The sequence below is a fragment of the Aedes aegypti genome, chromosome 3 (genome assembly GCF_002204515.2).
Source record: "Aedes aegypti strain LVP_AGWG chromosome 3, AaegL5.0 Primary Assembly, whole genome shotgun sequence".
NCBI lineage: Eukaryota > Metazoa > Arthropoda > Insecta > Diptera > Culicidae > Aedes > Aedes aegypti.
In genome coordinates, this window is record NC_035109.1 from 116,155,495 (window position 1) to 116,181,721 (window position 26,227).

A 26,227-nucleotide genomic window follows, 5' to 3' on the forward strand; every position below is an offset into this window, starting at 1 on the left:
CAAATATGATTCGCTTTATATCCAAATGATTCATGTCATGTGACACTTCATTTTTATATTCAAATGATTCAGTTCCCATTTACTTCGTTGTCAAATGTTTCAGTTTTGATCAGCTCAAATTCAAGTTATTCACATCTATCAGTTCAGGTTTTAGATCTAGTTAACTTCATATTCAAATGTTTCAGAGATATTTAGTTCCATATCAATTCATCTGATATCAAAATTCATCTTGATATTCAAGTGAATCGTGTCTGAGTAACTTCATATTAAATTGATTCAGGTGTCATACACTCAAACAACAGTTATTCCGGTTTGGTTCGTCTCGTTATTCAATAGTTAAGGTTTATTTTAAGGTGAAACATCTTGTAATTAAAAGATGGCCGGCACAATGGCCGACTTGTGCCCCTACTCACGTTTTGAAAGGCACTAAACTAGATAAATAGTTAGCAACCGTTACTGATCTTCTTATGTTAAGCTTTCTGCTAGTGCACAAAGCCAAAATAAAAAGTGCACTGCTGTTCGATGCTTTCTTCGCGAGATTTGTGCCTTTGAAGTTTAAGTGCAATCTTAGAAGTTGATTCCAAAATGTTTCACCTTAATTCACGTCTCAGTACTTCAGAGGTTATTTAATCATTTTAAAGTGGTTCATGTCTGATTCATTACATATTCAAGTGTTTCAGGTTCGATTCACTTAATATTTAAGTTATTCAGGATTCACATAATGTTGAACTAGTTTGAAGTGCTCAATTTTACATGCTCACTAGAGCCACCTAGCGGCAAAATCGCGAACCAAACTGTTTGTCTTCAGGATGTCCTTGACCTTCTGAACCACTTTGCCGAAGATCCGAACTTTCTATCTTTTGTGGATCACAAGCTAGAACTAGTTTAAAATGCTCAATTTTACATGCTCACTAGCGCTACCTAGCGGCAAAATCGCGAACCAAACTATTTGCTTCCCGGATGTCCTTGATCCCCTAAACAACTTTGCTGAAGATCGCTTCTTTGTAAGTCGTAAGGATCTCGAGATATAGCAATGTGAATTTACTTGTTTTGAGGTGATGCTAAACTTTTCAGAGTGATTCAATATTCAGCTGAGTGTTGCAATACTTATTTTAGTGAGTCCGTATTTATGACGAGTAGTGTATGTAACCTACAGGACTCTCGTAATGACTACTGAAATTGCAATAATAGTTTGAAATTGGATGTTATTTTTATGCACTCTACATAACAGACAAGTTACAGAACTGTTGATTGGGAAGTGTTACACTGAAAATACCGTTTGACTCATGTTGAGGCGCCGCAGTGCCTCAAGCGGAACTTTCTCCCGTCGCATAGAAAGAACACGGGGTGGAAATACTGATTCACTAAACACTACTTCATTCACTTCACTGTAACACTATTTAAGCCTAAGCCAGCTCGGTTTACTTTACACTTCATTTATTACTTGACCGTTAGCTGGGTAAAATTAAATAGTTCGTCAATATGACGTTTCCTCTCGCTATATACCACATCCTCCCCCGAAAGCATCTAGAATATTCCATTCTTCTCCAGATTGGAACATTCTAGACAAATCAGGAATCTGGGTGCACTGCCGTTCACGTTGTCGTAATCCATGGACTTATCCACAGTCTTCTTTATCGTCGATTTTCTTTTTTTTTCCGCTCTACATAAAATGACATCCGGACCAACATCCAGTGAAGGAATGTTCACCGGATGAACATTGAGCGGATGAATTCGCAGTGAAATCGTTCATTTTTTGTCAACACGGCCCGCAGTAAAAGTTTTCTTCCCGCTGTAAGTTGCAGCGTGACATCATCGTAGATTGATTCATTGCGCGTGATGACGTTGAGCGCCATTTGACAGCGGTTGCGTGCGCGCGCATCACTCATCAGTGAGTGACCGCGCACTGCAGCTGGCTTCGGGTGGATTGAATGCTGCTGGTGATGATGTTGCTCTCGTATTTGACGAGATTCGCTGAGCTACACACCTGTCCTTCTACGATTCGATTGAGTTGTCATCATATGGCAAAAGCGATTCGTAGTATTAGTATAATATGAAGAATGAAGACCACCTATATCACAGAGAACAGTCGTTCATCTTTTCTTGTCTGCGTGTGTAAAAAAATGTACTGGTCATTTCAAAGCATGTCGTTATGCTCCTGTTACGCGGCGCTGTCGTCAGATTGAGAAGACTACAAATTTGCCGCTTTTTACACTTTGGCGCTGGTGTCGATATCAAAAATTACCACTTGTTGCTAGCGTTGCTTTGTGTGCTGATGCATTTTGACGTTCACTAGCGACATCGTGTTGTCGAAACTAGTTAGTATGTCGGGCTGTCTGCGTTGGCGGCGCTGATGGTTGATTCAAACCTTTACACCTGGTTTTGATGAAATTTTGTTTGATCCTCCATGTCTGTTCTCTGTGCCTATATGGTACCTACCTCTTATTGAAATTTAAAAAAAAAAATGTTCAGGGCCCCGTGATAGAACATTTCCAAACCAGTCTCAAATGACAGGGGAATGCCTAAGCTTTCATTTGCTGGGTGTTTTAGCGATTCTGATTTTTTTTATATTAATGTTTTCTACCAGAGACACTGTGATAAGCATGCATCGAGCCTAGTATGATGGCAGTTGAAACGTTGTCTAGCCTAATTTGCGTAAATCATATAAAATAAATTGCTTCTGTACTTATTCGATTCTATCACCATGCATTTTTATATGTGGAGACCACCCAATACTACAATATTCTAGAACTGATCTTATATAAGCAATAAACAAGAAACATAATTGCTTGAGTACCAAAATGGCCCTAATATGGCACCTCACATCCTCCTTCGGTACCGTGGTCATAGCGAGGTTGCCGATGGCTCGATATAGCCTATAACGGCTAGAACAACCGGATGTCCACTTGAGACTGCAGGTACGTGGAACTTTATAGACGGTAACTGTAGAGGCACGCAGCAGAAAAAATGGTGGTTTCAGAACTAAACAAAACAAGATAAAACTGTTGTGTCGGTCTCAAGAAACGTGAAAGTTCTATCAGAAGCTCAATGCATTTCGCAAAGACTTCGCGCCGCGATCCGATACGTGCAGTAATAAGGAAGGGAGTATATTGACGAACTAACGTGAGGTGATCAAAAAATGGAAGCGGTACTACTATGAACACCTGAACGAAGTTAGAAGCGCAGGCAATGAGTACCAAGGTTTGGATAAAATGGCATACAATTACTGCGGATCACTCTGAGCGATTTAAGAATGCCATTCATCAGCTCAAGAACAATAAAGCTGTTGGTAAGGTTGACGTCGAAGTTGAACTCGTCAAGATGGGCCCTGAGAAACCATGCATTTGTCTGCAATGACTGATATGACCCTATTAATTAAACATGGCTATAGGGGCCCAGATAGCCGTAGCGGTAAACGCGCAGCTATTCAGCATGACCATGCTGAGGGTCGTGGGTTCGAATCCCACTGGTCGAGGATCTTTTCGTAAAGGAAATTTTCTCGATTCCCAGGGCATAGAGTATCTTCGTACCTGCCACACGATAAACACATGCAAAAATGGTCAATCGGTAAAGAAAGCTCTCAGTTAATAACTGTGGAAGTGCTCATAAGCACATAAATCTGAGAAGCAGGCTTTGTCCCAGTTGGGACGTAATGCCACAAAAAGAAAAAGAAGACTGATATGACCCATGGGAAAAAAGAACGGCTACCGAGGCTACAAGCTGAAGTGTGATCACTATTCGAGCGATCACCATTCTGAATGCAGCCTACAAGTATTAGCTTTCGTCATCTGTTACTTGTGGTAATCGAGTTCAAGAGAAGTTATCACGCCTGTTTCGTTGACAGCTGGTCGACAACGGACCAGATCTTTACTGTACGGCAATTTTTTCAATAATGCCGTGAATACCAGATCCCAACGCACCACCTTTTCTTCGATTTCAATGCGGCATACGATAGTATCGACCTTCTAGAACAAAGGAAAATCGTTGACGAGAACAGCCTTATCGGGAAGCTCGTGACTGATAAGAGTGACGATGCATGGTACGCAGAAATGACCCCGATATGAAGGAAGTATTAGTACTGTAGTCCTCAAAGTAATAAATTTAGAGTAAGGTGGGGCAAAAGTTCGACCTTAGTGGTATAATCAAAGTTTCCAGGAAAATAATAGCAGATGAAACAAAACAAATACCATACAGCGAACCTTCAACATATTGGCTATAACTTTGCTGAAAAAACTTGTGTCAAAATATTTAACCATTTTTAGTTATAACAGTTTTTGCTCCACCGGTGGGGCAAAAGTTCGAATCTAGTGTGGGGCAAAAGTTCGTTGGCTAAAACACAAAACATCAATACTTTTATGCCAGGCGTACTTTATACCTGTCGTAAACTTATGTTTGCCGAAAAATACACACTGAATTTTCATCAAAAAATGCCCAAAACAGGGTTAATTGTAATACATCCAAAAAATAGCAGTTTTTCGCAAAACTAAGTGAAAATGTAAAATTTTTGTGACATTTTTCGCACGATCAGGCAAATTTCGCTAAATTTGAAGATAATATGTAGATTTCAGGAATTTTGGAAAATTTTCCTTGGGTTTATACACGGGTCGAACTTTTGCCCCGCAGATTCGAACTTTTGCCCCGCCATGGGCCAAAAATTGATTCCAACCTGGGAGGGAGAAACCAATACAAAACTTCTGTACGTCATAGTGAGCCGAGATTCCGCTGTCACGAACTGTCACTGCGAGCCCAGATCTCAAACATTGGACAAACATGGAAAAAGCGCGTAACTGATTAAAACACATTTTCGCATTTCATCAAAAGTGACAAAAATTGAATGAACATCAATTCATACACAAAATGTAAGTAATGTCACGTGAGCACCTTCCAACTGATTGAATATAAAGCATTGAAAAACGCATCGTTTTACTTTTTCCAATGAAAATTATTATTTATTGCATAGAAAACTGTGGCCCTTTTTCAATGTTTGTCAGGAAAGATCGAAAGTACACAACAAAAGAAAACTAGCGGTTTTCCCAAAGCCTGCCTTGATTGTTGTTGGCAAGCTGGAGTTATCTTGCAGTTCAAACAAACGTTGTTCTATATTTCGTGTGTAGTATCGGTGCCTCCCTCCCAGATTCCAACTATTTATGGAAAAACTAATACACGTCAAACCATCCTTATGATAGGCCTAGAAACGCCCTTGCATAAAATATTAAAAAAGATTTTATCTTCATTTGGTTCCATGTATCGGAAGTTTGACCAAATATTACAATATTTACGTCGAAAAACAACAAACAGCCATAACTTTTCCAAATCTCAATCAATTTTTATGATATTTGGAGTGAAAGTCTCTTATTTGAATAGCATTCGAACCACCATGACATTTATAAGATTTGTTTTGATTTGAGCTAGAAATCTTAAAAAGAAACTCTTGCCCCACTCGAACTTTTGCCCCACTTTACTCTACCCGAGAAAAACCGGGTGTCTACATTGATAGCCATTGGTGTACATCGCCCTGTTTTCAATTTCCAAATTAACAAGCAGTATACCCGCTAAAATGACTTCATAGATGTTTTCCCACAAACTAATCTATTCAGACTGCCATCATCATCACACCATCCAAAACATCCAGCTTCTAGTCAAAAAGACATTTATTGATCGGACAAATTGATTTACATCGCGCAACCGTCTCCACCGACAATCGATAAATTATCTTCCCAGTCCCTTGATGCCAGCTGCAACGGGTAGTCCCTTCTGGGCGGCATTGAAGACACGCTTGCCGGCCCTTTCCTGTCCGATGAGAAAATAAATTAAATAAGAATCAGTATCCATTATCAGCTCGGACCGATAAATATCAATCCGGGGAGGGTGGGCGTTCACTTACAATCTTTTTTCCCAGCTTCTTCAGCCGACCAGCTTCGGTTTGCCCCAGGAGCAGGAGCGCTGCCAGGATAACAATCAGAAACAGTTTGTTGAAGTTCATTGTGGTGGCGGCGGCAGGCTATGACACGACCGTAGGCTTCCTCGAATAGTGGCACCAATGCAATCGAACTACAAATTGATAGATTGAGATGCTGCTGGGAGCGGTTTTATAGTGTCACATCTAGTGATAAGTGAGCGCACTCCGGCTTGCGGGGATTTTTCAGGTACCGTCTGCCTTACAAGGTTCCGATAGTATCTTTCACCGTAGTTCCTTTGTTTTGATAAAGCAAAGAGTTTATCAATCGTTTGATATCGTTAAGTGCGACGATGGATAAATATTGTTTCGGAACGGTCTACTCGTGGGTGCTTGATTGCATTCGACATTCTCCCAGGAAAGATAAAACTTATTTTATGAATGGAGCTATGACGGGAAGGGATTTTTACAAAGTTGTTACATGACGACATAAATATTTGAACTGCAGAAGTTGTTCCTGTCGTCATAAATATTAAGAGGAGTATTCCCCAGTATCGTTAAATTCAAAACTTCGAAATAATGGGACGGACCAGGTATAGTGTTTACTACGCCGAGGGCATGGGATAAAATCCCAACTCTGAATTAATCAGAAGTTATAGTGAAGACTTCAGCCGACTTCCGTCTCTTCATTAATGAATTATCTCAACAAAAAATCAGAAAATGTCTCCCTCTGATTTAGTTTTTTTAACTGAACAATTGAATAAAATGATTGATGCAATGTTCAAAACCACGTTGATGTAAAATTTACTTATAAAATTGTTATCGTTTCTCTAATGGATCCATTTTTATATATAACTTTTTAAATTGGAATGCTCGTTCTTTGAATGGTAAAGAAGACGAACTATTTGATTTTCTAACAGCTAATAACATGCATATACCAGTTATTACTAAAACTTATTTGAAAACTGGATCCAAACTTTTTTTTTTATAATATTCACATTGTTAGGTTCAACGCAAAACGTCAATTTTGACGAGTCCGGTTTTTCGAGATGTCCGTCACTAGGAGTGCTTCCCCTCTATCAATGTTCAAATATTTGAACTCTTCATACATCATTGAACGCTTACAAACTTCACCATCTAAAAGTATAGTTTCAATTAGCTGCCACAAGTTTCATATAAATTCTGTGATTCGTCCAACGGATGCATCATTTAGTATAAGCTCATCCGTACGGTTACACTCATTCCTCCGTGGAAATAAAACCCCATAATGAACTTCACCAAGCTGCTATTGGTGGTCGTCATGTTGGCTGCTGTCCTGCTGTTTGGATCGGCAGAGGCCGGAAAGCTGAAGAAGATTGGCAAAAAAGTTGTAAGTATATACCGTCCAGGCTACGCACGTTCCCTTCACTTGACGATTAAGTGTACTTCCCTTAAATGCATAACTGTCCCATATGGATTTTAGAACCAACACCTGACAATCATTTTTCAATACATAGGTACTTCACTACGCATATAATATTAACATACTTCGTTTGAAAATTTTGTGGAAAATATGAAGAAAATCATGGCTCCTCAGCCTCGACAAAATTAATATACTGTTATTTTATCTTGCCCAAATGATGGACAAGATTAAATAACAGTATTTATTTTTATCTATACTGAGAAGCCATTATTTTCTATTATTGAATTAACAGTCAGTCAAACAAAATATACGATGTTGGTGCAGTCCTATATTAAAAAATAAATAATAATAACATAACAGTCTCTATATGAACTTTCAACCTGAATAGCAACAACAAAACGTGAAATATGTTAAGTTTATATTTTTTTAATTAATAATGCCTTCTTTTTCCATATGGGACACTTATGCTTTTATGAACAGAGTATTGCAAGTATGGTGAACCCCAGCATGGCATTCCCGAAATCGGCCTCAGCTGAATGTGCGCTGTTAACCTAATTCCTTGTTTTTTGATCACTTACTTGCTTGGTTGCAGGAAAAGACGGGCAAACACGTCGCCAATGCAGCTCAAAAGGCTGGACCTGTCGTCGCTGGCGTGGCGGCTCTGGTTTAGACAAGCGTGAACGGCATTCATATGAGGAGGATTCGTGGTGTGCTCCAGATTTTTGTTTTACTTCAAAATTAATATGTTTGCAGGATGAATATGTTTAAAAACTGAGCAAGTTCAACAGAAAGTACAATAAAAAATGAATAAATAATTCCTAGAGTACATTCTTATTTTAAATTAAAATTATGTTTTTTTTTGTCGGTATAAATCATGTGCAATATAAACCAATTTTGATTTATGTCTATGATTTCCGTTCTTCTCCACTTCCATCAAATAATTTCTAATAATCTTATCATGCATCCACTACACATATCCATTAGCATACAATTTGAAATGATAAAGACAGCAAAAAATAGTCATTACAACGTCGTATTCGAACTTATTGATTTTTTAAACACATCGCTTACATGTTAAAAAGTATTATGGCGTCAAAATTCAAGATGGCCACCATATTTTTCCACTAAACATGATACTCCTTTCACTCGCCTCGGAAAAAAACCAACGATTAAAAACATGTTACAGTCAGGTTTCCTATAAGATGCTGCTACCTACATTCCTCCCACGGCAATATCTCAGCAGATTCCAATGAGATGAAACTGATTTTTTGATTGTGGCTAGCACATACATTCAGGGCTCCTATTAGACACATGGTTGGAGGGCGTTATATGAATCCGCGTTATAGGAGACCCAGGGCTTATGGGATTTCATCACTTTGGGGATGTTGTTGAATATCTCGTAAGCCATAAAAGATAGCACTGCAGATAGCATTTGTTTTAACGCAAAAGTATGGAACAACATTTTGATTCAAATGCCGAACACTGCCATCATTCTGTCTCATATTCCGAACACCTTGATTCAAATTCCAAACAGCACGAATAAATCGTATTCAAATGAATAGTTTTGCGAATAAATTTACCTGAGCTTGTTCTACTGGTCTCAAACTAAAAGTGTCATCACTACTCCCGTGGAATAAATTATATTGGGGACGTTGAAATTGAATTGCAATTGACTACCATTTCTTTGTTATGCGATGGCATATTTCAGCGAAACATTTCAACCGAATCGCCATACAAAAACCGAGTGTTCGGAATATGAGTCTGTTCGGAATTTGAGACAAAACGGTACATCCATTTCAAAAACTGCTTCCATCCGTTGATCCACTATTGGAAGACGACGGCAACTACTGGTGCAAGTGAGCAATTTTTTGTGCGTTAATTTAATTATTTATATGACATTTTGAAAAAATAAAAAGCTGAAATTTGACAAATCGATTAAACTAGAGGACCAATCTACTGGTACATTACAGCCATTGGTACCGGCACTCTATGAACCATGAGGGATAGGAATGCATAACTTGAACATATGATATCTCTAGATCCTGATGTTTTGAAAGGTTGGTGTCCTCGAAAGAGTTCGTCCCCTTAATGCTAGTCCCCTTAATGCTAATCAAAATTATGAGATGTGCAACTTTGTAAATATGACTGTTTAACAAGTTGATGGTTATTCGCAGAGAATATGATTGGAAAATAAACTTCAAGTTATGTATATTGAATCACACGCTTATGAGCTGTAGATATTTTTCTGATCTAATTGAGAATAATATTTTGACATATTGAAGTCAAAAATTTCAAATTTCGAGTTATCTAGTTGTAGCATCAAGGGAACGAGTTGTTCAGTAGCTCGAGGGCTGACATGTGGTGGTGATTCTGATACGGAATTACGCCAGCAGACGGCGCTAGTGAGCATTGACATTTTATTTTGCGGATAGCTCAGTAGCCTGATCACTTAGAAATATGGCGCCTTCAGTAAAGTTGTTCAATAGCACAAGGGCTAACAAAAAAATAAAATGTGTACAATACAATGCCAGGTAATAACGAGCTACCCTGAAAAAATCATACGAATCGGTTCAGTATTCTTGGTAAAATCTGATAATTACGATATGAGGTTTTTTAGAGTTTTCAAGATCTTTGTTTGTACCAGAAACATAAATGCACATTACTCAAAGACGGCTGCACCAAATTGTTTCATTTTTTCACAATATACTCGCTGTAATGTATCATTCCGAGGAGTGAATATCCGAAAACGATAACAATTCTGTAGCCTGAGAAATTAAAGTGGGTTATGGTAAACGCGTCGGTCCCCCAAGGAATTTTGGAATATCTCAGGATCCAGATGACCAATGATCAATTTTGATACAGATTCTTAAGCCTGAAGAGTTTTTTGAGCACTTGTAAAAAAAATGGTGCAAAAATATCGAGAAACTAAAAAGTTATCGTGATTTGAATATTTTGTTGACGGTAAAAAATGAAGCTGCCGTTAGAGGGGTTAAAGGTCGCTCCACCTTAACAAATTTACTTCAATTTGTTGACTATTCATTGATTGCAATGGACAATGGAAACCACGTAGAAGCTCTTTGTACGGACTTAAGCAAGGCATTTGATCGCAAAGACACACCAATGTTACTTTCCAAACTACAAAATATTCGAATCGACCCAGGACTGCTGAAATGGCTTGAATCGTATTTAACTGACCGCTAATAAATCATAAAATTCAAAGGAAACAAATCAAAACCAATTCAAGTCACTTTGGGTGTCCCTCAAGGCTCTCATTTGGGACCTCCTCTTTTTATTACGTATGTAAACGACATTTCCTTCATTTTCCTCAACTTTCTTTCGTAGACCACTACAATACAATAATTCACAGGGCTAATAACATGCTAGGGTTCATAAAATGCTTTTGGTACAACTTCCATGACCCATACATAATTAAAACTCTATATATTGCATATGTAAGATCGATCATGGAATACTGCAGTATTGTATGGTCTCCTTTCTCAATCATATACGAAGAAATATTAGAATCTGTACAACAACAATTTCTACTATATGCTCTTCGTAAATTAGGTTGGACATCATTTCCACTTCCACCCTACACAGCACGCTGCATGCTTATTGACATACAAACTTTGAAAGAGCGGCGTGAAATCACAAGAGTTTCATTCGTAAATGATGTCGTTTCACAACGTATTGATTTTACAGAAATCTCATCAAAATTGAATTTCTATGAACCTTCTAGGCAACTACGAAATCGTAACTTATTGACAAATCATCATCGAACAAATTATGCCGAAAACGGGCCTCTTAATCAAACGATGGCCATTTACAATCAACATTGCGAAACTATTGACTTCTCCATGTCTCGGCGAAATCTAAAAACATACTTCAAATCCGTTCGAAATCGCAACACATAAAATAAAACAAAATGAAGTTGACATTACTTACACTACACTTTTTTCTAATACTTTTTTTTTAATTTCATAATTTTACTATGCGGAATAAAACAAAAATATGTATATGTAAAATGTACTAGTCTACGTTGGTTGACGAAAATAAATAAATATAAATCATGGACGAGAACATCTTTCCCGGACAGCTCACGAGACTGATAAGAGCGACGATGGAAGGTATGCAAAATTGTGCGAAGGTTTTAGGCGAACACTCCAGTTCGATTGGATCCCGCCAGGGACTATGACAAGGTGACGGACTTTTGTGCCTGTTGTTCAATATTGCGCTAAAAGATGTTATGCGGAGAGCCGGGGTACGATTTTTACGAGATCCAGTCAGTTTGTTTGCTTCGCGGATAATATGGAACCTTTTGAACATTTAAACATTTTAAAAGGTTGCAGACCTGTACACCTGCCTGAAACGCGAGGCAAAAAAGGTTGGACTGGTGGTGAATGCGGCCAAGACAAAATACATGTTAGCTGGTGGAGCCGAGTGCGACAGGGCTCGCCTAGATAGCAGTGTTACGATAGACGGGGATACGTTTGAGGTGGTCGTCGAGTTCGTCTACCTTGGATCCTTGGATGACTCATATACCATTTGGAAGATCTAAAAGAGATAAGAATAAGTTGGTATGGGGACAAAAATATTCGTCGTTTGAGATAAAGGTTATTTCGCATGGTTTGATGTGGAGTTTTGATAGGTATATTTGATTATATTTTCGTTATATATTTAATTGATTAACAATGAAAAAATATATTATATTCTACACCTTTATATTGATAAAAAAGCTTTATGTTTTCAAGAAGTGAATTAGGACTTTGATTCAAATATGAGAACATTACATAGTGATGCTAGATGGCAATGCATATTCTGTTGAGTTTACTGTATTGCACCTACATTGAATCAACTCAGCTGCTTTGTAACCGATTTTTTGTTGGCCATGTTGCTTATTTAATGATAATTAAACTTCAAGTAAAACAAAATCAGCTTCAGAAACTGTGAAACTGTGGTTGAGAAAAGTGGATAGTGCATTTTAAGAGAACTGACAGTAACTGATTTTGATGAAGTACATAATAGTCCAGAAGGGATATTACAAAGAGTTTAATAAAGCCATCAGCTCAACCTATAAACAACTGGTCCTAAGTTAAGAAAAATGTCGATCGTTATCATTTTATGAATTGGTATGCGAACACAGTGACGTAAAATAACACTATTTATGTAGTTAGTGTCTATCTTATATATATTTCCTTTCTATTTCTTTCCTTCTATCACCCTTTAGTAACTTGTCTGCAAGCTCTTGACATCCTTTATACATGCATTGCAGATAGAGGAATAGTAGATAGATAGATAGATAGACACTCGCCCTTATTGTAGATAGGGCATATAACCCCTTGGCTCCAAGTCTCCGGCAGCCGTTATGTCTGCTAGATTCTGACTATCATTCAATGTAGACAAGTGAACAGGTACATCTTGATGAGTTCCGCTCATGTACCATACTCTACAACTGTCTTGTTATTCTTGAGCTGTTGAACGGTGTCCTTAACTTTCCTAAAAATGGGAGCTGGCTAGTTGCTTTTTTTTTCAAAATTCCGAGGTAGGTGCTGCTTCCACCTTTCAATCACCTCTCCTCAACATTTCGGCTCGCGGCATTGAGATTTTGGTAGAATTTCCGAGTTTCTGAGGTAAGAAATAGCAGTTTCATTTCTTCATTCTCCCCTCCTCCAGGCGACGGTTTAAACTTTTGAAACAGACGGATCTGCTGCTTCCGCTTCGGTTTCTAATGCTCCACGTCCTTATCCTCCAGAATAAATCGACACCCTTCGTTGAACCATTCGTCACGTCGTCTCCGTCCAACGTACAATGTTCCCGCCTACGCTGTTGATGGCTGTTATGACTGTAATCCAACAGCCTTCAGCAACCAAATCCTCTTCTGGCAACGTTTGCACAAGTTGCGGGGGTACTCTGTGGTGAAATCCGTCTGCTTCAATCGCTGAAGGTCATACCGCGGCGGGCGTCGGCATCGTTCAATTTTAATAACAGGGAGTTCGGGCGTCGGTATCGTTCTTTTTCAATAATAGGGAGTTTTAAGCGCAGCTTTATTATAACCAGGTAGTGGTCAAAGTCGATGATACAGTCGACTCTCCACATCTCGATGTTCTACATCTCGATATCTCTCCCTATGTCGATGATTTTTTCGGTCCCTTCACCCTGGATACATTTTCACTCTCCATATCCTCCTTATCTCGATATCCTCCTTATCTCGATATCTCCCTATCTCGATGTGATTTTCGTTCCCAATTTTCTCTCCGTATGTCGATATGCCCATTATCAAAGGTTACTAGACTAGATTTCAGAGATTCAAAACAATTTGCGAAGACGAAATGACATCTGTTTGTTTTTCATTTTCCTGGCAACGAAATGATTTTCAATCTAGTATTCGTGTAAAATTTGTTCTATGTCTCGATCTCTCCCTATCTCGATGGTCCCTTCGATATCGAGATGTGGAGAGGCGACTGTAGCACCACGATAGATTCAGACGTTTACATAAGGAGAGTATTTTGCATCAAAGAAATACTTAGAAATGTCTCATTTTAAATACATTTATTTGTCAAATCAAACGTCTGAACCCCCCATTTTGATTATTAATTTTCATTTTTATCCATGCGTTTTAAAGCGAAGTAGGCCGTCATTGAAATTTGTACGCGTCGTTGATGATTGTTGCTAATGCATCTCACGATTTCGAATCAAAGAAAATCAGTTGGGTGTCCACTGACACAGCTGGAAAAGCATCAGCATACTTTATGTATGTTAGTGCGTACAGTGATACTTTTTCAAGTCAATAGAAATTATCAAAACTGGGTTTTTTCACTTTGAAACACAAGCTGAAAAGTCATCATTGTTGCCAAAACGAATGACGGGCTACTTAGCCTTAACCGATCATTGGCTGCGTTAGGTCATGTTTTTCCCAAAGATGGAAATCTAGTGATCATGACAAAATCAATGATGCATCGCAGATCTTCATTATCCTGCGATCATAGCAACAACGATTAACCTTTTGTCGTTAAGTTATCACAACAAACTACACTCCACGAATAATGCATCGTTCTGCATGTGCGGTAGCGATTAAGGGGACACGGGAGACCGTGTTATTTTGCCTATCTTTCGTCTCACTCTAACAATAATCATCAAAACTTTGTGGAAGCAAATCTCGAGTTTTAGTGAACCGATGAATCTGAAAATGTATCGGGTTGTGCACTACATATATCGAATCATAGTGATACATTTTCGCATCGATATATGGAGTGGTTCTTGAGATTTGCTTCTTGAAGTGAATAGGGTGATTATGATGACGTCCCGTGCGGCCTTAAACGTTCACGAATGAAAGTTTTATTATTTTGAGGATTTATTCGATTTTACTCGGTGATTTGCCCTCGGATATGTTGCTTATGGTTCTAAAATCATTTTGGCATGGACTACGCGAAAAATAATAACGCGAATGCGCGGTTTTCTACCTCCAGAACCAGCACGCTAATGCTGAGTATGACAAGCCAGGGTTTTCTACCAGTGTTGTTCATAATACAACGCATCCACTGTAGTGTTGAAACGGATATAATATGGGAATTCCTTCCTGAGTAAACCACCGGTTTAAATAATCATATTGCTAGCACACTAGAAGAGGAAAATACGATTTGTCCTTGGTGTTCCGCTGGTACCGTTTTGATTCATATTACGGACAGCTTCAAATTCCGGACACTCTCGTTTGTATGGGAAACATTTCACACGAAATGTTTCAATTTTCGCCGTCCAAAAGTTCTCATTTTCGAGGCTCGTTTTATTAGGTTCTTTCCATAAATATCATTGCAAATTTATAATGCCCAAATACCTTAGACGTCTCTTAAGTGGTTGAACGATTTCAATTGATGATTTGACTGTTCCATTAATGATCATCATGAGCTGTCCGTAATTCGAATCAAAGCGTCCGGAATATGAGGCAAAAATGAGGGAGCGTCCGGAATAAGAATCATGAAAAGGCCACACGTTTTGATTTATTTAAAATTATTCAAGTTGCGGACGCGTATTCTTTACCCACCATCCGAAAGTTAAAGGCTTCCGACGCTCGATAACGCTAAAAAATCATACAGAATGATTTATTTTGTATGGTCCAAACTGGGTTATACTTCACTGAGGCCTTAAGTGTCCGTAATATGAATCAAAACGGTATCTTACTTAAAGTTAGTTGTTTGTCAAATGCACATCGAATACCTTTACATCCTATCTCCGCATGTCTTTAGTATTCACATTACAGCAAGGCAAAACGTCCAACAATTCTGTGTCAAATCATTACATTTTTGAATAGTTAGAATAGAACATGATAAAAATAAAAACATGCGCCCTTTTATTCGATTTAATGAAAAAAAATTAATTTGGACAAATGTCACTAGAAAATCGAATTTTCAATTTAACAGTTATTTCCAACGGGATGGTATCAGGTATCCAAGATAGTTAATAGATAACCATTATCAAGCGATTTGGGACGTAAGTATTTAGGTTTTGTTCAACCTTTGTATGGAGATTCGCCACTGTGCAGCGTAACAAAAATGACATTTTTGCGTGTCTCAAGGATGAAATTATGTGTCTCTGGTAGATTTGGGTTTACTGAATCAGATGCCGTTCTCAGAATTGTTCCAGCACGTCACAGTTGTTGGCTACAGGTTGCTAAAGTTGTATACAATACTGTTTCCATTGATGTTTACTTGAAATTTGAAGTAAGATTTATCAAACTTTTAAGTAATATAATCCACCAAATATTGCATGCTTTTCTTTTTTTGTCTTTAACTTTCATTTCAGATATAATTTGGTTGAAAAGGCAGGACAAAACTTAAATGTTTTCGATTTTTCCAACATGCTTGCAGTCTTCATACAAAATTCTACGTTTCTCTTATATGGCACAATACAAACCTTTTCGAAACCATTAAAAAATAACTCTTGAGCATCGAAATTTGTTGATAATAATTGTTAAACAAATTAACCGAAAAATGCCAAGCTGGCAAACTTACATGCAAATCGGCTGAAATAATCAAATTTTGCATTTTCAACAGTTAATATCTCAAAAACTAGACGTGCTATGATATTTTCGAAAACGGCAATGGATTCAGCAACCCTTGATTTAATAAACAGCGGTATTTTGGTTCTTGAGACAAAAACGTGTTCCACAGTATTATACAAACATCATATGCTACAGATCTGGATGTATAGTGTACGTTGTTCCAATTAGCGTACTATGGAGAGATAACCGTTCATCATTTCAATAACCATATTGCAAAACTTTACAAAAAACAATTAACAATGTAATGTAAAACAAGAATACAATTTATTTCACGCAAAACTACATACATTAGCTTTCTCCTAGTGCATCATTGTGATGAGCATCGCCAGAAAAGTATACACAGTTTTCAGAATCTAAAAGTGGTCGATATGAAAACATCGTCATAATTTTACAATTTCTCTATCTTACCTGAACGTAGGTCGTCATGTTCATTGGTGCAAAATTTCCAACGTATAGATTTTTTCCATTTTGTGCTCTGTGAAGCATAAACACAACTAGCATCCGTTGCGATTTTGGCAAAAGGTGCCAGTTGATAGCATAAATGTCGACCATCATTTGGTTGTTCTAGAAGCAAATGTGATGCAGTTAGCTTGGGTGGTTTATTGAAATATTAATTACCGAACCTTCGTAGTGATTACCGTACCCAACGAACAGTAGAGCGTCAGTTCAAAGAGAACAGCCAATGTTGCACACATCGCCGGTAGATAATGCAGGATGAGGCCCATGAATACTAGCACCAAAAGTAAACCAGCTTGCAGAGAAACTTGTACCAAGTTTGAATCTTTGAAGAATTTCACTGCTTGACATTCATATTCCACAATCATTTGATGAAGCTTAACGATGCGCATTAGTTGTTCCGTTATTTCCTCCTCATTTCGCTCGATTTCGTCCAGTGATGCGTTGAAATTATCTATTTCCCTTCTCAATGAGTTAGTGTATCCAACTATTGGCAAAATCGTCGATACGAAAACACTATCCGATGCTAGATAACCATTCACGCAAAATGCTATCATCAGCATATGAAAAGCAGTTGTGATAACATATCCCACTGGTGTCGTATGATCCACAAAGGGAATGTATACCCTTAGCAATAGAACTTTCTCCTTGGTTATAAGCACAACTGTGGTCATCAACAAGAAAATTAGTGACCCTGATAAGGTGTAGATAACAACCATCGATTTAAGCATTGCTACCAGTATTCTCACCATTTTCCTCAGTATGGGTCGATTACGTATATCTTCATCAAATTTTTTATAAATTTCCTCGGTGCTAACAAACAACAAATAGTAATCATGGACTCTCATAAATCCGAGCCAAATTTTGTTGGTCCCTAAAAAGTTCAGCATCAAAACCTGAAACACCTCCAATGACGTTTGCCATTCGCTGCCCAACACCCACAGCGTGTAGCAACAAAAAACGTAAATGGCCAACATCAGCAGGGCGGAGAAAATGAACCGGGCCGTGATTTCTCTGTCAGCCTGGAAGGGGTTGACACCCACGAGATAAGTCGTTTTCTTGGCAACATCAAACGATTTTTGCAATTCCTCAGCAGATCCTTGGGCCATTATTGCGCCACTATTTGAAATGCGAGCTTGGTACATCAAACGAAAGTGTTGCGGAGTAGGTGAATGATGGAACTGAACTGTTAAGGATTGCAGTCGGAATAGCTTAAGCTGTAAATTTTTAATTACGAACATCGACAAGTATTTAAATCGTTCAATAATAAATTATCTTTTCACAATACATTTTAATTTATTTAGAACTGTTTTTTTTTTTGTTACTTGAATCGTGCTTGAAATAACAGATACATAAGCTTAGTATCTCTTAGTGAAACGAGCTTGGCCATGATATGTGTTTATTGATCAAAATTCCTATGAAATGCTATTGGAGAAGTAATAGCAGTAAGTACACCAAATGGCTGATTAAATTTCAGCAAAACGTTGTAATTTTATGGCTTTCTCAGTCTAATAAATTAAAACGGCTTTATTAGACTGAGAAAGCCATAAAATTACAACTGTCCTCCTAGTCGCAACACCATCACTTTCAGCAAAACTGTCATTGTAACTTTTAGATGTAACGAACTGCACTTATGCAGTTTCAGATGTTTTCTGTAGAAACAAAATGGAACACGTATGTTGGTTAACAAATGATGTCAAAATTGGTTCAATAATCTGAATAACTTTTGAACATACTTCGATGCAAATTTGAATAAACACAGAATCTCAACTTTATTAGAGAAGTTTGTTGAGATCATTCGGAGAGTTTTCTAGGCCCATCGTCAGCAGATACCAAGTTTGGGAGGCAATTTTTGCTAAGTTATTGCGATTTCATATGATGCTTTCTGGATTGATATATGGTCGGGGTTCTGCTAAACCGCACCAAGTGCCAAAATCTTTATTCCGAGATATTTTACTTTAAAGCCTTTTCCTGTACTAGTTTATCGCGGACGATAATTTTAATTTTTTTATCGCTCACGTGCGATTAACAGTGTTCAATAAGTACACCGAGAGTAAATATACTAGTAAATCATCCTAAATAAACGATGTAATTGGATTTCATTAAACAATATGAAGCACTCAGTTCACTCTGGCTGAACAAAAATTGAAAAATATGGTTCTTGGTTCGGTATGTTGGTGTGTTTCACAGTTTTCAACAACACAAGTAAAATTGGAGACAAATGATGCTTATCATTACCGTGCATGTTGGAATCCATGTCACAAGTATTTATGAGAAGGATTCGTATGTATTCAATCAAGATTCTCACGTGTTCATACATAAATTGTAATGATCGAAGAAAACTATGAATTCGCTCTGCTAAAGCGCACCAAGTTGCTCCCATTTGGTGCACCTTTGCTGATCAACTTCACAGTCCAATGCTTGAAGTGTTTACCAAGAATGATCATCATTTCAGATGTACATTGACCTGGTGATGTTTTACTGCAATATAAAAAAAACCACAGAATCTAAAAGTTTTTTGATTTCCACCACCATCGGATAGAACATCAGAAAAAAAGTTTCATCGGGATTTGAGCTCGTGCCTTCTGAGTGGTAATCTAGTGTGCTACCACTAGGTCATCTTCACTTCTTGAAGGAATGGTGATAAACTTGAATCAAGTAGGGTAACTCGGGGTAAAACGCGCCCTCTAAGGAAGGAAGCGTTTTTAGCTATGAAGAACATTATTATAAGCCTTTTTTTATTCACTATCTCATAGACAAACATGTTTTGTATCAAATAGTAGAAACAGCTTTTCATTTTCTTTTTTGTGGAGTTAATAAATCAATTTTTATAAAATGCTTGCTTATCTGCATTTTTATTTTTTGCGGGGTAAAACGCGCCACCTGATCTCGGCGTTAGTCGTTCGCGCGCACGCATGCGCAATCATGCTTTCAAATACGTTGCATACATGAGGGCGTCTGATCAGATGTTATCGTTCGATTATAGTATTAGCCATTTTACGAGACGTTTCGGAACAGCTGATCGGCGCTGCGGCGTCAATTGACAGGAGACCTGGGATTAAATCCAGCGTGATTTTTAACAACGCCTCATCTTACCAAACGAGGACATGAGGAAAATGACAAAAAAGAGATCCAAAAATGTTTGTTACTGCAACTTTACACCTAGTTATTGTACCAGCTACCTCTTTTTCACCTATATTTCACATAAAAAGGCATTTTTGTGATCAGAAATATTTTAATATTTTTTCTCCATTTAATTTTTGGCCTGTATGAAAAGCTACGCTTGAAATGCGCACAGTCATCAACCATCATCATCGCCATAACTGACGACGATGATTGAAAAATCCCAGGTCTCCTGTCATTTGACCTGCTTCGTAAAATGGCTCATACATGCTGATTCAAAAAATGTGCATTTGTAAAGTTCAAATTGGCAAGTAACTACAGCTTGGCATTACGTTAGCTGGAATTTGAATTCCAACGGCTGTTTTGGTGTTATGAAATAGGAGTGGGCGTTTTGCCCCATGAGTTGATTAAAGTTTAAGTCCTTCTATACGCTTTTTAAGGATAAATTCAATACTTTATTCGCATTGAATACAAACTATAGGAGTGCACAAGTCGATTCTCGGTGATAGTTTCAAAAGTTTTGTTGTTTATCGGCCTGAAAATAAGAAAAACGTTTTTTTAAGTTTTTCACGATTTTTGCCAGGAAAACACATAAAAATGTATATAGAGAATCAATTTAATACATTTTCCATTATCTCGGGTGAAAAACAGTGTCCCAAAGCACGTCGTTCGTTCAAAACAAGGGTGGCGCGTTTTACCCCAACGGCGCATTTTACACCCAGTTCCCCTAATGTGCACTTTGTCTGACGGGGTTTGATAGCGAAAATGTCATTTTCTGAACAACTAAAGCGCACCACATGAGTTGTTCACACAGTAACAGATTAAATTAATTCGTTTTTTCATTACGGCTTCTGTGTGGATTGATAAGCATGTTATATAACAAGCAAATGCAAGTATTTATGGTATGTAAATGCCTTTCCTTCAAGTCTAAATGTGATTTTCAGATACCGTTTTGATTCATATTACGGACACTTAAGGCCGCGGTGAAGTATAACCGAGCAAAAAGCATACCTCTGCATTATCCAGCTTCAAACACACTTAACTCTCGAATGGTGAATGAAGATTTGGGTTTCGCAGCTCAAATAACCTAAAATAAAAAGAAATTAATGTTTTTTTCCATGATTTTTATTCCGGACGCAAACTCACTTTTGCATCAAATTACGGTCATTTTGATTCGAATTCCGGACAGCACACGAAAACCAAAATTAAACTATTAAAATTACACATTGAACGGCTGAGGGCGTTAGAAGAACGTCAAAACTATATGCGTATAATAATTTTTCATGGCTTGCTATGGAAAATGTTTATTAAAACAAGCCTGAAAGTTGGGAACTTTTGAACGGGAAATTTTGAAACATTTCAAGTGAAACCTTTCCCATACAAAGTTGAGTGTCCGGAATTAAAAGCTGTCCAGAATTTGAATCAAAACGGTAAACAGTTCTTAGTGCGGTGTGGCTGGATAAAATTTCAAAGAAAATAGATCAACGCCACCGAAACAATATTTAATTTTAATTAATCATTTGCTGCCCAATTTCACTGGCCTCTGTTTCTATGAGTTGCTTGGAATGGATAAATTGTAAGAATATAGAAGGAAATTGAAAAAAAACATAGCTTTATATCTGAAAAATGTATTCACTCTGATGACGTGCGTTGGTTTATGGTTCACTTTGGCTGAACAAAATTACAGTTTTACGTGTCCTTCCAAACAAAATTTAAATTTATGATCTAAGATTACAAGGGGTTGTTCAACTCACTCGATATTTTTATGGTAATTAAAGTCCTTTGGAGTAAAAAACTCAATTTGGGAAAAAAATGGCACTTGGTGCGGTTTAGCAGAACCCCGACCATATGATCTGTCAGTTTATACAACTTAACGCGATTCTATGTTGCGCTATTTACGACATGTTTTGCTGTCAACACAGATTGTTGTTTATGAATCGTTTTGGGGGTTTATATACAACTTGTGTTGACATTGATTACGCTTAATTTGGCATCTTCTGCGATTCTGATTTTTGGCGTACGGATATGTGATTTTGGATGCACATTCTTATATGATACGTGGTTCACTTGGTAGCGCTACCTGTTGGCCCATTGACCAAACAAAGTGATTTAAGCATTGAGCGTACATGTCCTCGTGACTATGATTTTGATCGTGATTTATAACACCAAGAACGTCTGTTTGCCTGTGCTGTGTACTTAGCTTCGGTTTGCAATGAAATATGAAAGTTTGAAGTTATTCTTAGTTTATTTTGTGCATTTGTATTTAGCAACAATAATTCTCGTGTGTAATGAGTTAGGAGGTTTGTGACAACGGATGGAATGTAAAAATATACGGAATATACATTTTGTGAACGATTGTCCTGGTGATTGTGGTACAATTACGAGGTGCTCAACGGAGAAATTATAAATACAGTGTCCAAAAATTTACAATTTAATTTCCTTATTATTAATTAATATTCGCCCAGCGTTCTAAAATAGGACAAAAGCCCCGAACACTCAGCGTCCTATAAATAGGACAGTACTTTTAGTGGAAATGGCACGGTAAATGGCTGGGCATGGCGTACCATTGGTACCTCGCGTACCTAGAGGAATAAAAAAGACCCCTTTGTGTGGTCCTTGACTCCTGCCCAGCAACTCCTATCCCTACCTCCTCGCTGTACTGGCCGGAATACGAGTAATCTTAGGGAAGGTCGGGTAACCAACCTTGGTGGGAACTCTGGTCATCTCTGGACATGGAAGGGAACGTTTAGAGTAACCAGAGCTGCGACAACACACACGAGCTGCGAATTATAGTGATGGGTAATATGCAGAGGCACGTGATCAGGTGGTGTCTGATCAATAAGAGAATGTGCAAGTTGAGGCTCAAAGGCCGGTTCATCAATTTCAGCATAATAAACGTACACAGCTTTTTACGCGCTGCTCGAACGTGAGTACGACAGGTGCACAAGCTACGACGTCAAAATCGTAATAGAAAATGTAAACGCTCAGGTTGGCCAGCATGTGGAATTCAGACCGACTATTGGAAAGTTCAGCAACCACCGGCTGATGAACGAAAACGGATTACGCCTAATTCATTTCGCCACCTCCGAGAAAATGGCCATTCGTAGCACCTACTTTCAGCACAGCCTTTCATACAGATACACCAGGAGATCACCACAGCAGACAGAATCACAAATCGACCATGTTCTAATTGATAGACGGCTGTTCTCCGACATTATTGACGTCAGGACCTATCGTGGCGCGATCATCGACTCTGACCGCTATCTGATGATGGTTAAACTGCGCCCAAAACTCTCCGTCGTTAACAACGTATGGTACTGACGGCCGCCCCAGTATGATCTAGAGCGGCTCAAGCAACCAGATGTCGCAACTGCGTATGCGCAGCACCTCGAGGCTGCATTACTGGAAGAGGATGAGCTGGATGAAGTCCCTATTGAGGACTGCCGGAGAACAGTAAAAACAGCCATCAACAATGCAGCTGAGAGCAACGTCGGATACGTGGGCCGGAGTCGACGGTACGATTGGTTCAACGAGGAATATAGGCAGATTCTGGAGGATAATAATACAATGCGGGCGGTCATGCTGCAGCAAGGGACCCGAAAGATCGTGGAATGTTATAGACGGAAACGGCAACAGCAGACCCATCTCTTTTGGGAGAAAAGGAGAAGACGAAGTGCGAGGAGATGGAACAGCTGTGCCGGTCTCAAGCTGTGCTGGGCTCACGGAAGTTCTATCAGAAGCTCATCGCATCCCGCTACGGCTTCGTGCCGTGAGCCGAGATGTGCCGGGATAAGGATGTGAGCATTTTGACGGACGAGCGTGATGTGATCGAAAGGTGGAAGAAGCATTTCGACGAACACCTGAATGGCGCTGTGAGCATAGGCAATGAAGGACGGGACAACGGAGGAAATACGTTCGTCAGTACTGCGGGCGATGGAAACCAACCAGCCTCTACTTTGAGGAAGGTTAAGGATGCCATTCACCAGCTCAAGAACAATAAAGCAGCTGGCAAGGATGGTATCGGAGCTGAACTCATAAAGATGGGCCTGAAGAGGCTGGCCATTTGTCTGCATCGGCTGATAGACACAATCTGGGAAACAGAACAGCTACTATGACAAGGTGATGGACTTTCGTGCCTGTTGTTCAATATTGTGCTAGAAGGTGTTATGCGGAGAGCCGGGGTACGATTTTTACGAGATCTAGTCAATTTGTTTGCTTCGCGGATGATATGAACATTTGAAAAGGTGGCAGACTTGTACACCTGCCTGAAACGCGAGGCAGCAAAAGTTTGACTGGTGGTGAATGCGTCCAAGACAGAGTACATGCTAGCTGGTGGGGCCGAGCGCGACAGGGCTCGCCTAGGTAGGTGTTATGATAGACGGGGATACGTTCGAAGTGGTCGAAGAGTTCGTCTACCTTGAATCCTTGCTGACGGCTGGCAATAACGTTAGCCGTGAAATACGGAGGCGCATCATCAGTGGAAGTCGGGCCTACTATGACCTCCACAAGATGCTGCGGTCAAAAAAGATTCACACCCGCACCAAATGTACCATGTACAAAACGCTCATAAGGCCGGTAGTCATCTACGGGCATGAAATGTGGACGATGTTCGAGGACCATCTTTGGCGGTGTGCAGGAAAACGCTGTGTGGCGGCGAAGGATGAACCACGAGCGCTCCCAACTCTACGGCGAACCCAGTATCCAGAAGGTAGCCAAAGCTGGAAGGATACGATGTGCAGGGCATGTTGCAATAATTCCGGACAGCAACCCTGCAAAGATGGTGTTCGCTTCGAATCCTATTGGTACAAGAAGGCGTGGAGCGCAGCGAGCTAGGTGGGCGGATCAAGTGCGTATCGATTTGGCGAGCGTGGGGCAGAACCGAGGATGGAGAGATGCGGCCACGAACATAATATTGTGGCGTGAAATTGTTGATTCAGAGTTATCTTTTGAGATGTTAACTAAATAAATGAAAATGAATGGGGGAGCATAAAAATAGTTGAAACGTTAGTTGGAATTTCGATCATAAAAAAATAGACGCTATTAGAACGCTATTTTACTCCCCAAAATGCCTATTTCCGGTTTGTGGAAATCATTTAACACCCGCGCAGTATAGATATCTTCGGAACGAGACCGATAATCGAAGATGGTGGCATAAATCTCCTAATTGGAGGAAAACGTGTCTCTAAAGCGGGCCTTCTGATACGATGGCTATTTTTGTAACGGGACCGATAAATAGATGCCGATGCCTAAAAAATACCCATATTGCATGAGATTCAAATGATATTCACAAACTAGAAGTCGCTATTTTATTGTTGATTTCCAAAACGGCGGCACACATCGATTTCCGGCTTCACCTCATCGGTCTCGTTCCAGAAATACCCATTTTGCATTGGCTTTCGTAGGTCACCAATACACTAAGTTAGAATTTGGAGCATAAAAAAGGCTCCGTACGTTGGGATTTTTGGAGCGTTAAAAGAGAGAGCGTAAGTTTGCATTTGGCGCATTATTCGGTGCAGGATTCTCGCTAGGATAAGATTGTCTTATCACTTCTGAGCAGATTATTAAAATTCAACTATGTGAGTTGTTCGAAAAAAGAGATTTTCTTCAGTCATAACTGCTTTGTATCCTATTATTTTTGTACACTAGGGAGCCGAAAAAATCCTTAATGAGACGGCACTGAGGCAAGTTGGTCGGATTCGCTTTTTTCGGCACGTACGGTTAAACCGTACAACACGCTCGCGGAGAGCTTGCTATTTCGACGCCATCTGCGATTGAATTGACAGCACCCGAGCGAAAAGAAACCTGGCACCCATGTTTGGGGAGTCCAGAGAGCAATTACTTTGGAGAGAAAAAAATATACTCTTTACTTAAATTGTATTGAAATAAATCTCATTTTTTACTGACACCTTTAAAATGATCATCCTCTTGACATAATCCATAGCAGCCTATGAAAAAAAAAAAGTGCTTAATTTGTCCATAATCCAGCAATAATACTGAGAAAAATATTCACAGAATGCTAGTAGCAATTCTTACAGAGAGATTCTTACACAATCCCGAGCAAAATGTTTCTATTTCTTAACAAAAATATATTCAATTCACTGACATTGAAGAGGTCATGTACAAATTATGTCAGGCTTCAAGAGAGCCGGAGTGGATCGAGCCAAGCATGACAAGCCTTACAAAAAATTCGGACGAATCATACAAAAAGTGTGACAAAGGGGGCGAGGGGATCGAAATAATTTAAATTTAGCGTGACATAATTTGTGTACCATCACAAATCAGTTCTACGAAAGTA

At 38.9% G+C, this 26,227-nt stretch overlaps 1 protein-coding gene across 2 annotated transcripts in view; it reads left to right on the forward strand.

Annotated features, from left to right (window-relative positions):
- LOC5564337 (GTPase-activating Rap/Ran-GAP domain-like protein 3) overlaps positions 1-26,227 on the forward strand; it is a 469,292-nt gene that overhangs the window by 440,300 nt on the left and 2,765 nt on the right. The gene's annotated exons all lie outside the window — the stretch shown is intronic.